This window comes from Typopeltis vanoorti, chromosome 2, assembly GCF_054136105.1.
Source record: "Typopeltis vanoorti isolate ZY-2024b chromosome 2, IOZ_Tvanoo_1.0, whole genome shotgun sequence".
In the NCBI taxonomy this organism is placed as follows: Eukaryota; Metazoa; Arthropoda; class Arachnida; order Uropygi; family Thelyphonidae; genus Typopeltis; species Typopeltis vanoorti.
This window is the reverse complement of record NC_143550.1, coordinates 87,154,900-87,174,455: the sequence shown is the minus strand read 5'-3', so window position 1 is coordinate 87,174,455 and position 19,556 is coordinate 87,154,900. Positions and strand designations below refer to the sequence as shown.

Here is a 19,556-nt window from a genome sequence, read left to right as displayed (position 1 = left end):
GCATGCTGATTGATTCGGACCTCTTTGTGGCATTTGCTGTTTAGTTGAAGCAATTTTGTTTTAGTCACGTTTATTTGAAGACGAACCATTTAACTCCAAGCATAATAAATAGACAGTAATAATTAGTAATTATTAGAACAAAATGGTTTCCGAAAAGGCCGATCCTGCATAGATCCAATTTTTGATTTAAAATTATTAATAGAAAAGAGAATTTCAAAAAGAAACACAAGTGGCCTTTATTGTGGTAGATTATACGTAACTTTGCGAAATAGATAGATAAAATATTGAATAGACTATTCTTCTGTGCACTCTACATCTACTTTTCATTTCCGCTATTGTTACGAAGAAATCCAATGATGCAAGGGCTTGTCTTTACGATAAGCCCTTACATCATTGGATTTAAGACTGGTATATCATTAAATCCTTAACCTTAGACAAAAATTGTTTAAAATATTAACCGATTTAAACATACCAAACCAACTTTTACAATCCATTCAAGAAATATATATATATATATTTTTTAAAAAGAATTGAATGACTAAAACCGAGATTTAAGTAAAAAGGTTTTAATATTAAAACACGACTAGTTTCGGCTTGCAACAGCCTTCATCAGGTGACATTATAAAAGAAAGAAAAAAGAAAAAACACTAAAACACTGAAGCTTAAATAAACTATGAACAACATAGAGAGTCTCTATACATAACTGACATTGTGGTTGTATTTAAAGCTGTTCTTTCGTTTCTTGTATTGTTGGGAAAGTGCGTGCTAGTAGCATCTCGTGAACGCCAGTACATGATTACAGCTGAATGACTATCTGGGAGGTTGTAGCTCAAGTTATTATTTAGATGAACAGGATTGAAGATGATTTCCCTAGATTCCACGATTTTTCTGTCTAGTTCATCATTGCAACGGAAGATGTTAGTAGATTTTTCCCAGCAGACTGTGTGACTTTGGCTTTCATCATTAGGATTAGCCGAGAAAAGGATATGACTTCATAATGCATTGGCTCGCTGTCTCTTGTAACTAATGTTCCTGTTCATCTAAATAATAACTTGAGCTACAACCTCCCAGATAGTCATTCAGCTGTAATCATGTACTGGCGTTCACGAGATGCTACTAGCACGCACTTTCCCAACAATACAACAAACGAAAGAACAGCTTTAAATACAACCACAACGTTTTAATGTCAATTATGTATAGAGACTCTCTATGCTGTTCATAGTTTATTTAAGCTTCAATGTTTTAGTGTTTTTCTTTCTTTTATAATGTCACTTGATGAAGGCTGTTACAAGCCGAAACTACTAGTCGTGTTTTAATATTAAAACCTTTTTACTTAAATCTCGGTTTTAGTCATTTAATTCTTTTTAAAAAAATATGCATGTTAACCGAGTATGATCACTCTTTCATATATATATATATATATATATATATATATATAGAAAGTATTTTACCTTGGGTATAATAAATGTTAAAGATACCAAATTATTTTAAACCTGGTTTTACTCCATTTCCCAAGTAAGCAAACAGACAAAAAAGTCAAGTTTGCACCTGCACGTAATGCAAGTCTAGCTGACCCTGCAGGTAGTGCAAGACCAAGGTAACTCATGGTAAAAGTGGAATAAGCTCTGATCACTAATCTTAATATTTACCCATAATGCAAAGCACATCTCCTGGAGGAGATGTATGATGCTTTGTATTAAACGCAAGGGGCCACTACCCAGACCGGTTTCGACCTTTATTGAGGTCTCATCAGTGGGAGCCAGACTAGAAATATCAAGATTTTAGCAATATATATATATATATATATATATATATATATTAGGGTTGCCAAGTAATTTTATAAACTTCATTATTTTACTCCTAATCCCACGTAAGCAAACAGTTAAGTTTGCGACTGAACGTAGTTCAAGTCTAAAGGTGGTGCAACACCAGGGCAACTTATTATAAAGGTGGGTAATGCTCTGATCACTATTCTTAGTATTTTCCTCCAGAGATTCTTATTCAAAATAAAAACACCTTGTAGCAACTTGTATAGGTAAAGTTGATAAGGCTCTGTATTACTAAAACCTAAATACTCTTAAATACTTGGTATTTAGGGTCTAGCTACTCACTGAGGAGACCTCAAAAAAGGTTGAAACCGGTCTGGGTAGTGACCCCACCCATAATGTATTGCGGTATACATCTCTTAGTGAGATGTGCTTTACATTATGGAAAATACTAAGAATAGTGATCAGAGCTTTACCCACCTTTACAATGAGTTGCCCTGGTGTTGCACCACCTTTAGACTTGAACTACGTTCAGGCACAAACTTAACTGTTTGCTTACTTGGGATTAGGAGTAAAATAACCAAGTTTATAAAATTACTTGGTAACCCTCATATACATTATTCCCAAGGTAAAAAAAAAACATATATATATATATATATATATATATATATATATATATATATATATATATATATGGGTGTTATAAATAAAATTATAACAATCTGGAAACAGTATAACCCATTTGGTATACAAATAACCCCACAAATAAAGATAGATATATTACTATTCGCAGATGATCAAATAGTATCAAGCTATATCAGAAGATGATTTACAAAGATAATTAAAATCATTAAATTAAATTATCTCAAAACAATATAATATGACAATATCTAAATAAAAAACAAAAATAATGGCATTGAAAGGTGAAAACTCAATAAGAAGTAAAATATTGATAGATAATAAAATATTAGAGCAAGTAAATACTTTCAGATACTTGGGATGTGATCTATCATACGAAGAAGAAAAAGACATAGACAGTAAAATATCAAACTTTGTCAAAGTAAATGGCATAATAAATAATATATTTAAGCCATCCCTAGTACAAAAACACACTAGAATCAGACTATATAATGTCAAAACCAACTCTACTATACGGAAGCGAAACATGGACCATAAAAAAGGAAAGATAAAAAACGAATTCAAACAGCAGAAATGAAGTTCCTCAGAAAAACAGCTGGATATACCAAATGGGACCATAAAACAAATGAAGAAATCTTTCAATCCCTGAAAATAAAGCCAATTAATTACTACATAAGACAGTATAAACAAAAATGGCTAGAACATTTAAATCGAATGGACAACAGAAGAAGAAGAAGAAGAGTAATAATTAGTACTCAGGAAGTAATCCCTCCCACACACACAAAATGTTGTGCTCGATTAAAATTCTTACGATTTGATTTCGTTTATATATTTCATGCGTCATACACGAAGGAATTTGTATAGAAGTATGACAGCGTTGGAATCACTTATAATAAATAAATCTTCGTGTGTAGAAATTTCTTAATTGTCATTTATAATGTCATTATCTTTATATCGTTTCGCTAGTTTTTATCTCCCTAATTTTGTATTAAAATGATCCGTTTGGTAATACACAATAAACTTTTATCCTACTTTCTCCCCTTTGTCAACTTTTGACATCATGGCCTGTCACAACCAATAACTTGGCTTCATGGAAATCTGATTAATGGTATGGCGGAGGGTTATCTGCATGGTCTTATGAACAAAGTCCGTTATGTATGTCAGTGTGTCTTGTGGCTGGTTTGCCAATCTGTCTTGTGGGGGTGAAAAATCCGCCAAAGACAATCGTCGTTACAGGACTGAGTACAACTAAGCTCTACAAACCTTAGTAAAATATTTCATAATACAACATACTATTAAATTCCATTATGTCAGCGTAGAGTTTTATACCATAGTGAATCGTTTTTGAAATTTTATCGCTAAAAATCGTCTGACTGGCAGCTGAAATGGTTCTACTAATCTTAGCAAACACCCCAAATATCCAATTTCACTAAAATCGATTCTGCTAGAGTTCGTTATTTTATTCGAACTGACAGACGAACAAAACACCCACTCCCTCTCCAAAAAAAAAAAAAAAAAAAAATACAAAGAAATACCAATTTTGCAAAAGCAAAACATACCTAAAAGTATTCTCTGGAGCGACTGGGTATAACGGGATATTAGAGAGAGCAACATAGGCTTTGTTCAAAGTTCAGCTGGAAAAACAACAACAACAACAGCATAGGCAGGTAATGCAAACCGATTCACTGGTATGTTATATCGATAACGTGTCCAACTAGAGAAATTAAGCTTATCGATAAAGTTTAATTTTCATCTTTCAGACAAAGCGACTCTTCCTGCTCGCCGAAGCACTCAAATATTTCAAGTTATAATTGGAGGAGAAGGGGAAAGCACTGAATTCTCTCGAGTGTAAACCTGAACAGAATAAAAAGCTATCAGCCCTATCTACCGTGTACATTACACTCGAGAACATGCCTGTCATGAAAATCGAGAAGATAATACTAGTCTCGATGAACGGGAGTAAACTCCAAGCTGTAATTTTAAACAGTCCAGAGCGTATCATAATGTTAGGTCTCCTTTATTCACAGCGATAACAATTTTTCATTCAAAAGGAAGAGTAAAACGTGCCCACGTGCCTACGTAAAGAAATGTAAATGACAGTTCAATCGTTATTTAATACTTCAATGTAATTGGTCACTGACAACGCTAGTGTTTTGTTGTAACAAGAAAATATTTAGTTACAGTAGGGTTGCGCGCAGAACAACAAGTGAATAAGGGATAGTAACATACAGGTGTGACTGAAGATAAAAACCAAATCATAAATTGAAGTCATTTTGAAGTATTTCACGTATATTGCCTGTAGCATTTTCGGGCATGTTAACATTAGTGTATACGGGGAGATGCAAGTGAAGTTTCTACTACTTCTCTAACTCGGAATTCATGGAATTATGGAATGCTTAAAAAATTTAAAAAAATAATAATAAAAGGAAAATGGGAAATTGAAAACTTAAATCATTTGGGTTATAAACCGTATGAAAATAATGTAAAAACATAGCGTATCACTAAAAATGAGAGACTAGTTTTTATTTAAAAAAAAAGGGGGGGGGGAAGTACATCTCTCTTACAGAATATTACACCTCTCTCTCTTTCTAGTTATAGAACTTGTATGCAGTAGCCTTACAAATACTGTTTTGAACGGTCATAAATGGCTCGATAGTTGATCTAAAAATCAAACAGTTTGATCCTGTATTCAAACTATTTTTTTTTTTTTCGTATGGTTGTGCCACGTCCTCGAACTTAACAAGTGCAATCCTGATATACATAACTGAAAAGTGAAAAAAGTAACAAACTTAAAAAAATAAATAGAATCGTTTTCAAAAACGGCTTCTAATATTCTCATCTCGATCTGCTTTTTGATTTTCAAAACTGGTCGTTAGTTCCCGCCGGAAACTCAAGATGATATTTCAGAGGATAGTTTTTAGTAGAACAAATTTTATCCTTTGAAAACTTACATGACGACCAGTCTATGAAGATGGTGTCAGATAAAATCTCCTCGGAGATCCTATAATGATAGTATTATGAGATTGAAAGAAATATATTTGAATCTGCAAAGATTGTGTTCATTCCTAGCCATCTTAATGTGAATTAATTAGTTGTAATTTATTAGACTGTTACTCAATCATGATGGGTACGACAGCCGAACAGTGCCGGCATGCACAGCATAGCTTTGAATAACTATAATCCTTGGATCAATGACACCAATATCAATCGTTTCTATCCATATTTCGGTGAATGTAGAAGCCACTTCTTCCCAAATGTCAGTGTTCAACAAAAATTAAGCATATTACTTTATCGATCAAGAGTACCACGTGCTCCACAATAAATTTAGACTTTGCTATATATAATTTTGTTGGGTTTCATATATAAAGTAATAAAAAAAAATCACAGTTTCGAACGGAAGTCATAACTTTTTTTTTAATGAATGGCCAATTTTTAATTAAAACCTACGATCTCAAGAGGTGCATTAAGCAAAATACGCTTGTGTCACTTAAGATTGTAATTGTAATTTCTCATTTCGTGTATCACATATACAGAGCTCTGCTAATATACTAGTAAAGTGCTTTTGAAAAGCAGGTACTTAATGTAGTTTTAGTGCTTGACGAGCTGAACGAAATGAAAAATGAAATACATTTTTAAGAGGAAAATGAGATGATTTTCTTCGCATAAGAAGAAAATCATTTTATGCGAAGTGCCCTTTCAAAACTAAGCAAGTGCTACCAATGATTTCTTGTAAAAGTTATCAAATAATCAGTCTTTGGGACAGTTCAGATCTTCCCACACACGTTACTAAATAAGATCTCTCCTAGTGTGTATGTGTGTGTGTGTGGGGGGGGGGGGTTATAAAACCTTTCATAAAACTTATATGAAACCTTTGTAGTTTAGTCGGGAGGAAAAAATAGGGACGTATGCCCTTTGGTTAGAACGACATGGGTCCGAATTCAGTCGATGATATGAAGCACCTTTTAATAAAGCTTTTCAAATGAAAGTGAGTAAGCTAGTCACATACGGGCATCGAAGAATGTTTTCTTCCCGGAACTGGTGGTTTTCTTCCCATCAAGCAAATCGGGTCGTGAGCAAACACACACAACAGGCCACTGTTATGGGATTTGCCTCAGAGAAATAGTAAGCCAGCTGCATTAAATGTTTCTAAAACCCCTAACCAGGATATATATATATATATATATATATATATGATGACGATGATGATATTAAGCCTGGAAATTGGCAATGCAGGATAAAAGCCTCTCCCATATGTTAGAGGGGGTTGGTCTACTACTCCCATGGCGACCCAATCCATCTCGAGACAATGCATCTATTTGTACGTATGAATGTATTTGAATCAATGGGACAATCACAAAACACATGCTACACACACACACACAGACACACACACACACACGCGCACACGCGCACATATACAGTATATATATATATATATATATATATATATATATACATATATTCGTTATATATATATATATATACATATATTCGTTATATATATATATATATAACGAAGTTTATTTAAAATAGAAAAGATAGCTATTATATAAGAAATATGACCTTTCACATTTTAAGTACATAAGTTCTTGCAGAAGATTCAATAAGCTGTCATCATGCTCTTTACATTATGAAACTCATAGTCTAATACAGACATAAGCTGCCTCAAGGCCAGACTAATTAAAAGACAGTAACTCTGCAAAAAAAGTTCTAATTAGTACACCTTCCAGATCTTATTTATTAGCCACCCAGGAATCTTGAGTTCCTGATACAGAGAGAGAGAGAGCGAGAGAGAGAGAGAGAGAGAGAGAGAGAGAGAGAGAGAGATGTTTCCGTATGCAAATACCGTATGCTATCAGCATCACAATACTAAAAAGAACCTTGAAAGACTTCATTTGCCTTTTAGTTTCTCTCTCTCTCTCTCTCTCTCTCTCTCTCTCTCTCTCTCTATATATATATATATATATATATATATATATATATATTATTCTGATTGTCTTTTATTTGCGAACTTCCTTTCAAGAACCTAATTAATCGAATCTTCTGCAAGAACTTGTGTACTTAAAATATGAAAGGTCATATTTCTTATATAGTAGCTATCTTTTCAATTTTAAATAAACTTCGTTTCTATTATTGGCGATAATTTCGATTGCAAATTTATAGACAGTTGTATATTAATTTTAAGAGTCTGCAAATATGTAATACTCTATAAAAGTACATATTTTTAATAAAGTACATCTTTATATTTTCCAATAACATTATGCTTCTTGGAATAAGAAAGGATCATCCACAGGATGTGCTGTCTGCACCAGAGTGCATTCTTAACTTTAAACTAGATTTTAAAAAAATAAATAAATTAGCAGAATGCAAGTCTCATTATTTGGAACATGTGTTTAGAAACAGCAAACAGCTAAAGAAGCGATTTTTTTGCATAGTGATTAATTAAAAGAGGCAGAGTGTGTGTATAGAATTAAAACTATTCTAAATAAGAGGAATGCTCTGCATCGTTCCACACAAGATGCTTTTTATTATTCGAAGCGATTGCCGAAAGAATGTATCTAGAATATGTTTGTTATATCTCAAAGAAAAAATAAACACTTTTCGTAGAAAAATGTTGAAGTATTCAGTTTACTGGTTAATGTCTTAAATGTATTTTTAAAATAATTTTATAAATTTCGAATGATTGCTAATTTCAAAATATAGTAAGGCAGACATTACAGTAATTATTATAGTCACAAAAATATAAATAAATTCATCTGAAATGTTCAAAACATTTTTTTTCATTTTATTTTATTTTTTCAGTAACAAATGACATTGCATGAAGCCTGTAGATTTGAGAAATTTAGATCGATGAAGGAGACAAAAAAAAAATCCCTTAAAAGTGATTCATTATTTTTAAAGGATCATAAGAGTATTGCAGCACGCCCTGCCATTTGGACAACATTTTTAAGAAGACTTTTGATTTGAATACTTTAATTCATCGACTTTATGTTGACAAGTAAAGGAATGCAGAGTAAAAAATAGATTAAAACACGACAATTCCCAACTGATGATAGTAGGTTTGAAAGAGGATATGTTGATGGACATAGTAGCTTCGAATCAACGGATAGTAGAGATACTTTTAGTGTGTGTGTGTGGGGGGGGGGGGTAATCGCCGGAAGGGAGTCTAGATGGGGAAGAGTCCAGAGTAGATACGAGTACTTCAAAAACTTAATTATTAAAACTCCAAGCGTGATTCTTGAAGTAGGTCATGTAGGGGATAAACTTTAAAAAAATAAATTAGCAACGCAGCAGATGATCCTCAATGTACCCAAAATAAATCTGTTTATTTTGACTGCTACCCTTGATTCATTTGTACACTTTATTGTATATTGTTTTTTTGCAGTTTGATGAGGATTCTTCGAAATTCTTGAAATTTATTTTGCTTGATATCTTTCCATGCAGAACTATTCAAATCACTCGTAGTGGGGAATCGGGTTACCCGATAACCTGATTCGTCCTTTAAATCACACACGTACATCTTTGTCCTGTCTTTCAGAAACCGGACTATTTTTATGTATTGAGCAGGAAACTTTCTTAAAGATGGGACAAGCACATCGTTTTCTTTTTTCTTTTTATTAAAGTGTTCCATTTATATCTGTTTTCTTATTAAAGAGCCTTCAGTTTACTGAGTAAGATTGCTCTTTTCCTAAATTCATATCTCACCTGTCTGTCCACCCTTCCTTTAGGCTATAAAGAAGAAATACCCACACATACACACAGACGTTATTGTCACACACACACACACACACACACAGATTTATTCAGAGTATGACTACGAAAAATAGGAGCAAAGACCAGTTGGGATTCGACTGTATTTCATTACGATTAGGAGGAAGTAAAAATTATTGAGCGAATAACCTTAATCTACTAACTACGCTTCGGTATCGTTGCTGTTGATGCATAAATGCATCGCAGTGTTCTAGAATATTTTAGTAAGGATGCCGCAAGAGTTCCATAAAACGAAATACAGTATTTCGAAATAAGTTTAAAATGCATTGAAAGATACAAAGTATTTTGTAATTTAAGGTAGTGAATCAAGTATGCTGCAACGCACTTTACACATAATTAAGGAATCTAATGAGCTGAATTTCAAAGACAAGAAATATCATTGCGTAGAACAGTACATATAAATAAAAATATGCTTAAAAAGCATATCAAACTAAAAATATTAAAAATTAAAAATCGATATTAATTTAAGCGCTGCCTCAGAATTGTTCGTTAGTGTGCAGAATTCAGTTATACGACTTGCAGGAATACCTTTTAGATCACAGAAGTGAAAATAATATCATACCTCCTCTCATCGCTTTTCATTCTGTTAAGAGGGTATGTGGCACTGCTTTAATTTTTTTTTTAACTGCTGGTGGTTGTCAACCTTACCCATTGAGGCAGTTAAATGCATTTCTTTCAACGTGCTAGAAGGAAGTGATGGGAACACGACTGTGAACTATTTTTTTTTTAATGTCTTAATTCTAGCTAGTATTATCTGTTAGTATTATTGGGTGTGTTCTGTGATCTGTTTTTCTGACCTGTGAGGGTAAAATCCTGAGTTTCTTTTAGGAAAAAAGAAAAAAAAAACTATTTACTTGCTCTATTGATCATTAACTAATTAGGAAACCATTCGGAAACAAGGTCTAAAAAGTTCTTTAGTCAATGACAAAATAATTTTTTTTTAATTTTTAATTTTATTTATTTTTTCCCTTTCGATCTACAGTTATCGAAGTTACTACGTGTCTATTTATATACCCATAAATATTGTTCGTAACTCATATCAAAACTTTTCTTTTTACGGGAAATGTTTTTATATGATATTTGAGTTTTCCTAAACGGTTGGTTCCTCCTTTCTGGTTATATGTCTATACAGGGAGCATGATTTCTTACTAAAATTATTCGCCACCTTTAATAGTAATCCGTTTTGAGTGACCTATTATATTTATTTTTACATCCTCTTATGATCGAGGACTATTGAGAACATGGACTCCTAATAAAGATTGACCTCTCTACTTAGAACATTCGCAAACCGTCAGAATTGATTCCGGTGAAGTACCTTTGGTGAATGGTTTTTCTATTGTTCTAATATGGTTTTGGAGAAATATAATCCATCCCCCAAGAAATAATTATTTAAAGTTTAAAAATGTGTTTATATAGAGCTTTCAGGACAGAGCCGGACACTTATGGAGAATAAGAATTCTAAAATAGAAATGACTTGTCTAAAACAAAACATATGATAAGTCTACATAAAAGATAAGTAAGTTTCAGAAACTATGTGAAAATAACAAATGAAATGAGAAATTACAAATATCTTGACATGGTTGACAACTTTTGTCACCCCGTTTTATCATCTTCCTACTTATCGAAGGCTTGAAAAAGTATGCCATGTTTGGTCTCTAGAATAGATTTTCTAATTATCCTGTTTATCTAATCCTAAGCTCGGTAACCGCGTTAAATGTAGAATATATTTACAAACCTTTCATCGGTGTAAGTCACGTAAAAATTACATAAGTTTGCATCTAAATGATAAGGAAATACGAATGATGAATCCATAATCAGTTTAAATAATAGTCGCTTTTTTTTAAACATATAATCTTTCTATTTTTTATTTTTTTAAATCCATAATGATTATAAGAGGAATTCTTAGAAAATATACGAAATACGGTGAAAATTTGGCCGACCTGGTTAGCTGAGTGATTAGTATACTTTCTATCGAACAGATATGCTGGATTGAATTCTTCAGTGGATATGGATGTTTATGGACCGCGCGGTTAGCCTAGTGGCTTTGCGCTTCGCAACCATATGCCTGGGGAAGGAGTGTCCCAGGTTCGATTCCCGTTGTAGACGTGAGGAATTTGAGGATCTTCCTCAGGCATAGCCAAGTTAGCCGGTCTTGGGCGCGGTCAGTAGGGTTTTTCCCGCCAGTTTATCTGGCGTTTTTCATCCCGCAAACAGGCAAACCGGCCCCATGAACATACGCCTCTACAGTTAAAAATATATCCCCCCCCAGCGGCAGACCAGGCGACGGGTCTGTTGGGAGTAGTACTAACAAGAAGTCGCATCTAAGTAACACGCGGACCCTGCATGGGAAGCGGGAATAACGCGTAGAAGAAGAAGATATGGATGTTTATGACTCTCTAAGATCACCGCTCTGTTTATTGGTATCTTGATATGCTTGAAAAATTTGCATGTTTTGTCACTTAAGCAGGGTTTCTGGATTATGTAAAAAACATTAAAAATAATAATAATTCTTCATTCTGCCAACGTGCTAAGATTTACAACTTTAGGTGGGTGAGAGTCACATAAAAATAGATTTAGAGAAGCGACCAAGAAAACAAAACACGACAGTCCTTTTCCACATTTGGTAAGTAAACGATGAAGATGAGTGTTAAAAAATAAATCTTCTTACGTACTTTATTATCCAAAGGAAGTAAGCAAGGCAGTTTTAGCCCTAACTTTTTTTTTTTTTTTTGAAGATCAATGGTTAGTCAATTTCGACCTTTGACCATCACTTAGCTAGCCCAAGATTATCAATGATCCAAAGATATCCGGAAAGGAAAATACTGCAGAATACATACACTTTGTATATGTATTCTGCAGTACAAAATACAAAACGTATAGTACAAAGTGTTAATGTTTTATTTAACACGAACACTCTGTACTATTGTCTGAAACAGTGTGAGTTCTAGATCGATTTTTCTTGAGTAGCGGGATTAGTTTCTATGAGAATAAACCTACTTGGACGTGTCAAAGATCAACTAACTAGAATCGAACCTACAGCAATTTTCTTCAATAGAACAGCATTTTGGAAGCAACCGTCATTTTCACAGGGTTATAAAGGTACCCCGAAGATGAGCATTTAATTCCAAAAGATACATAGCGCTTTAAATGAAGTATTTAAAGCTAATGGAGGAGAGACAGCTTCAAAACAGTTCGAGATCGAGAATTATCGGCTATCCATAATCCGATTCTTTCTCAGTAATCCAACAAGAATATCGAGAAGAATAGCGGCATTCATTTGGGAGGAGCAAATGCTTTCGTGCTGGTGTATATTTGATATATACAAGATATTTGGAATAAATGTCCAAAGCATTTCATATAACCTAACATATTCTCATTTCTGAGTACTTCGCTATGAACGTCTTCTTCATCTTGATAGAAATTATGTTTTCAGAGTGATGAAATTTGTAAGTATAAGTCAGTCGAAATTGTTAGCGTAAAACCGGGAGAGTTTCAAGATTGCGAAAATTTTCTGCAGGAAATGAGACATTCATTTTGCATATCCAGAGAAAACCGGGATACTATTTGATACTCTGAGTGTGTTTGATACAAAACAGAAAACCAGCATAGCATCCAGTGAGCGTAATCTGAATGTAGAGATGTGTAATGGTATAATGAGATACGTGTTATTCAAATTAATTAATAGAACTAATGCTAAAGCTGATATATAACGGTGCACTCCCCCCCCCACCTTTTTTTTTATTTATTCCGCTTTGCTTGTGGTATTAATTTATGAAAGAAACCTGGAAATGAGACTTACCAAGCCAGAAGGTGAGTTTTATACCTTCTGGATTGGTAAGCTTATACAGAACTCCATCTTCATGGAAATAAGGGAACGGGAAGAGTGAAATGATTTTTTTTAACTTGAACATATCACATAGGTGAAGAAATGAGGAATAACATTAAAATGGAATAAATTTAAATAAAAAAAAGAAGCTAAATAATGAACAGTGCCTTGGTTTCGCCTCACTAATCCATCTTCACATGAAAGAATTTCTTTGTTTTCTTTCTCTTTACTTAGTTCATTTTACATCTTCCTTTTATGCTCATTTTATAAATTTTATCCCATATTTTTATATCATTAATTTGATGGTCTTCAGAATAAATAATAACCTCTTTCTTTCCTTCCTTTCCTTAGTATCATTTAATCTCATTACCCCGGATACCCTGCTAGTCTTATTTCAGGCTTACCTTGGTTTCTGCCATACGATCTACCCATATATAAAGTATCTTCAAATGTTATTCACTATATAGCAAGCTCTGAAAATTAGGACTATCTTCCATATGCTGGGATTAATTTCTATAAATTAAACAGTGAAATAAGCTATTTAAGCATAAACTGGTAAATATGACCTATTGCAGAATAGTAGGCTATCTGATTCTACAAGGATATTTCTAATTATTGTTCGTATATTAGTTTAACAACTTATCGTATAAAAAAAAGTAAAATAAATCAACAAAAAAATAAAAATATAAAAATTACCAGACTGAAGGAGGGGGGCGGAGAGAAAGGACTGTGGATCATTCGAGTAAAATGGATACAACACAATGCTACTGGAACCGAAGATCATTAGAGTATGTTTACGAATGAGTCATTTCAACTTGCTTGGTTCAGATATGCACAATAATAATGAATCCTCAAGGTTGCAGGTTGAAAATAATATTCTACTCTCAAAATAAAAATATCAGCATTTATAGAAATGAGTTTCCCTAACTCAGTTCGTTTAGATGAGCACTTTGGTTGGGAATAGCAGGATTCGAATCCCGTCTCTGACGTGAAGACCCTTTATCAGGTATCTTCAATCGAATGGTGAGTTAGCCGGTATCATAACGAGGTGGAGGATTTTTTTTTCTCTCCCGGGAACTCGGGTTTTGCTTCTTTCAAAAACAAACAATCCAGCTAGAAGAACACATACACTATACATTACAGACATAAGACTCTTGGGGAAATAAGGATTAACTAACCTATTCCTCAGACTGGATTTCGAATACCTGTACGGTGAAATGTGGGTTTTACAGGGAAGCGTCAATCAGGAAGGAAGGATTTATAGAAGACTCCAATTAAACACGGAATATTTCATTTTAAATATTAAATCAACAAAAAAATAAAAAAATAATTTAAACAAAATATTATTTATGTTATTTACAGAATTTATGTTATGTGCTTATCCTGAAATAATGCGGATCACTTGCATTGCATTACACTGTGTCATATGAGATTCCCACCATTGTGGGAACGCAAGCAATTAACAGACATAATAAACTGGCGTTAGAGCCTTAGTTGCGTCGACCCTAATTCCATCCAACTCAACACAACCCTTATTTTAAAATAACTACACTGTTTTATCATTAGTATTTGATTTTATAATTTTATCATCATGTATTATCAGCATGTAATATGAGTGATGTTTCAGAGTTAGGTCAGACATCGTGTACAGAAGCTGCATTTTTACTTTCAAAGATAAAGGTTTAAAACTGTTATTCTGCATCCTAGATAGTATACTCAAGGAACTAATGAACTCTTTAGGAGGTGTCCAGACCAGTTGACGAATCATCTTGTAGCTAATATTTTGCTATGTGCTTGAAGGGAGTCCAATGTTATCATTCATTGTATGTCCGCGCGGTTAGCCTAGTGGCTATGCACTTCGCAACCATATGCCTGGGGAAGGAGTGTCCTGGGTTCGATTCCCTTCGCCGACGTGAAGAGCTTAAGGATCTTCCTTAGCCATAGCCAAGTTAGCCGGTCTTGGGCGTGGACAGCAGGGTCCCCCCCCCCCCCCAGTTTATCTGGGGGTTTTCATCCCGCAAGCAGGCAAACCGGCCCCCTGAACACACGGATCTACAGCCATAAATACTTAACCCCCATGAGGAGGCTCAACTCGCCCCAATAGGGACGGGGAGAAAAGGGAAGAAACTCCATATGAATAAATAAATAAATTCATTGTATGTGGGTGGGTGGGGAGGGTGAACACTACCAAGATAGTTTCCAGTAACTATATAGATGAAATTCTTCATATGTATGGTTCATTAAAGAATCCATTACTGTAGATCCCAGGATTCTTCCCAATTTCAATTCAATTCAAGCAACAATCATGAAAAGTCAATCAAAGAGAAAAAGACTGCATGTCAAAAAGGAAAACCTCTAAAAGAGTTCCAGATTAACTTCATGAATGTACACCGCTTTAGTTCCTTCGTGCTGTTCATTTCAGTCTACAAAACTACACCTCTTCTTTAGGCAAGGTTAAATTAAACGCAACTTGAAGCATAGCACATATCTTGATTTTCTAAATTACACATTATTTTACACACATTTATTTTGTTTGTTACAAAGGTGGTTTGTGCATAAGAGAGATATGTGTTACTTTGAACCGAATTTACAACATCCTGAGGGTATGAGGAGATCCAGCTGATGTGTGTTCGGAGAGGAGGTGAAGTGTTCGTTGTTGCCCTCGGTGTTTACCCGGTGGCGCGTGGGGAGTGGGAGTTGGAAATGGTATGATGAGAGAGGTACATGTTCGTTGTCCCCTGGGTGTTTCCCAGGTCGAGTGTAGGTAGCGGCGATGTTAATTGTATCTCTTAACCTTTGGAATTCCGTGTCACTGGTGGGTGCGTCTATTTTTATGGGATGGTGGTGTAGATCTCTATAGGTATAATATTTTTTGTGTGGTGAGGAGATTACTTGGGTTATCATATTACCTAATTTTCCTTTATGTTGTGATTTTGATTGGGTACTTTTGTTTGTACATGCATAATGCTCAGTTGGGCTGCATTGATCTTTTGGATAAACAAATATCATTATTGTGTTTTGCATTCCATGCAGAAGATGGTTATATATATATATATATATATATATATATATATATATATATATATATATATATATATATATATATATATATATATATATATATAAAGAATTTTCTGTATGCAGGATTGAATATTAGTAAGGCTGTAATTGAATTTTATAAGTTTTATTTCTTTATTGATGTTCAGATGTACTGGGGTGTGATTTCTTGAGGATTTGATGATTTCTCTATTGTCGCCTTGATTGGCGACTTAAACAAGAAATGACACAGTGAGAAATACACAAGAAACACAGAAACACGTACTACAGGAAACATAAAAACATCAAATAGACATTTCTTCAAACCTGTAAGGAGAAGGGAAGAGAAGATACGTTTCGAGTTAGGAAACCATTACCCTGTTCACACAAGCAATACATCTAAAACAAACCACCGGTCACAACTACTAAAACTGTCAACCAGCTAGAGAAAAACAAAATTTTCAAATCTATTTTCAAAACGAAAAACAACAACAATTCAATACAAGCTGTAATACCTCCTCTATTTACACCTAAGTTTCTTCATTCATTGAAGAAACTTAGTACCTGGTGTACGCAACATTGAGTTCAATGTTGCGTACACCAGGTTGATAGCTTTTAGCAAAAATGGGCACTCAGTTGAACAACCTCTAAAACTTAAACAAAAAACGATACAGTGAAAAATACAAAATCAAGTTCAAATCACCAATAGGAAGAAGTAAACACCGAAGCGCACACTACAGGAAACACAAAATTATCAAATAGACATTTTTTCTACTCATTCTTCACAAGGAAAGGCAAAGAGAAGTTACGTTTATTATTAACCTGTTCACACAAACAATACATTTAAAATATATCACTCGCCACGACTACAGAAATTGTCAAGCATGTAGAAGAAAGCGAAATTTTGAAATCTATTTTCAAAGCGAAAATCAATAACAATGCATCTTTAAAAAATTAAAACCACGACCACCTAGCAACAAACTCACTTTCATGCAGGGAATTAATTCCAACTCATCCTACACAACTACGAAAACTCTGACAGTCACACAGAGCAAAAGGAAATATTAAAATTAACTCTCAATACGAAAACCAAGAAATAATACATGCGTAAAAAACCACATTACTGAGAAACACAGACGTCATCGCTCGAGCCTGTCAAAAAATGATTCTAACCCCCCCCCCCTACAAAAGTAGGGAAACAATACCCATATATAATTTTATTTGAAATTCTATTGTAGAGAAACACATCTTTACTATATGAATATATCGATATTTTTAAAGAATCGCATGTTCTTAATTTAGCATGTTACTGCACTAAATATTAAAACAAATTACTGCATATCTGTTTCAGAAAAAAACTCCTTCATAAGTACTACAGTGACTGAATAGTAAGAAGCAGATTTTTTATTTCTTATTAGTTATTTCTAATTATAAATTATTTCTTATTAGTTATTTCTAATTAGAAATTATTTCTAATTTATAATTTTTAATTAGAAAAATTAGAAATAACATTTGCATACTTTGTGAATTTCTCTGCCTTGCTTTTCTGCCAGCTAAACTCGCACTTTCTTGGATGACTGAGTAACAGACAGAAGGACGGTGTGGTACCCACACTGTCTCATCTGAACTGAGCTGATCGGAGATTTCTGAAAGTGAACCCAGAGGAATAAATTACGTGACTTCTCAAACGTAGATACAGTGTAATAGACTACGTCACTTCGATTGCGTGGCTGGCTGCGTAGAATGTAATTTACCTCTTCTCCGCATTAAGTGGCAATCTCTCTCTCTCTCTCTCTCTCTTTCTCTCTCTCTCTATCCCTACAACTAACGTAGCTTTGTCTACATCTTTCAACAAACAAAATCCCTCCACCATGGGGAGAAAACATTATTCCTAGCTATTTAAATGTCTTCATTCTTAACAAGGATTATTGGTATGAGTATTTCCGGAACATATTGGATATTACTCACGACCAGTAATATTTCCTTTAATGCAGTCTTTGTCAATTAACATTTTATTTTATTATTTTTAATGTAGCTTAAAAACACCAGATACTGTTTTTTACTATTAAATAATTTAATTCTTGTAAAGTTTTCTCTTGGGAGGAAAAAACATTATTCCACAAATTTTCCTGTAATATTTCCAGTAGTGTGTGCTTCAGCGTTTCTTTCTCCCTTTGGGTGATTTGAACTTAGTTCGGTATTTGTTACTGCGTCATTTATTGTTTAAGTTCGAGAATCGATTGGTAGCCGTGGTGTTATTTTTTTAAAGGTGTATTGTTGTTTTTCATTTTGAAAGTAGATTTGAAAATTGTGTTTTTCTCCAGTTGGTTGACAATTTCGGTAGTTGTGACCGGTAGTTTATTTTAGATGTATTGCTTGTGTGAACAGGTTAACGGTTTCCTAACCTGACACGTATCTTCTTCTCGCCTTCCTATCTCTTTAAGACAACCCATGAGAATTCTATCGATGACTAGAAATAAAATAAATAATGAATATGAAAGAATAACTCTTCTGAATGCAGATGGTTTGAGGGTGACAGATACAAAAGAGATTGTTCAACTAATGAGTGCCCATTTTCTAAAAGCCATCAACCTTGTGTACGCAACATTGAGTTCACTGCTACCTCATCACTGAATGAAGAAACTCAGATGTATGAAGAGGACGTATTAGAGCTGTTGCAACTCTAATACCTCCTAATACCTAATTCTGAACTGAATATCAATTCAGCAATAGGGACTGGTTTGGGGGATATCAGCACTGTTGCTAAAAGAGTGTTCGGTTGAACTAGCTATTCCTTTGACCAGGCTGTTTAATTTGAGTCTCAGAACAGGGAAGATTGCGCAGGAGTGGAAAGAATGTATGGTAATCCCAATGCACAAGGGTGGTACAAAGACCGATATATCCAACTATCGACCAATCAATATCTCAGGAATGGTGGTGAAAATTTTGGAAAATTTGGTTGGGGGCTCGAATACTGTAAATTTCTGAATAATGTAAAGATTGAATCTTTACGTTATTCAGAAATGGGGTGACAGTGAATCTCTACTTTGCAATGAACAGTATGGGTTTACTAAGAGAAGGTCATGTTTTAGCAACTTGCTCACATTCTATAATAATGTACTGGATAAGGGGAATGAATACACCTTGATACTTTAAGATTTTGCTAAGGCTTTTGACAGAATATTGCATGGAAAACTGTTGCATAAATTAGAGAATATGGGTTTGGATTACGAAATATTAGCGTGGATAAGAGGATGACTGACTGACAAATATCAAAAAGTAGTATACGGGGGATGTGAGTCTGCAAGATTTAAGGTAACTAGTGGCGTACCATAAGGAGATCAGTCCTTGGTCCACTATTATTCAATCTTTACATTAATGATATTGGCACCATCCGACTTACAGCTATTTGCTGATGATGCAAAGATAAGTAGGGTAATTACGAATGCTGCTGATATGCAGCATTTTTCAGAATGATTTAAAAAAGATGGAATTATGGTCATGTGAAAATGAATGTC

At 34.0% G+C, this 19,556-nt stretch overlaps 1 protein-coding gene across 2 annotated transcripts in view; it reads right to left on the bottom strand.

Moving 5' to 3' along the window:
* LOC150109228 (uncharacterized) overlaps positions 1-19,556 on the bottom strand; it is a 55,080-nt gene that overhangs the window by 14,170 nt on the left and 21,354 nt on the right. Inside the window, exon 1 of one of the 2 annotated variants that reach the window (XM_090406454.1) lies at positions 3,965-4,073. The exons of the other annotated variant lie outside the window; for it this stretch is intronic. The gene's annotated coding sequence lies outside the window, so the exon portion shown is untranslated. Of the gene's footprint in view, positions 1-3,964; positions 4,074-19,556 lie in introns of those variants that run through there. 2 annotated transcript variants of the gene reach the window in all.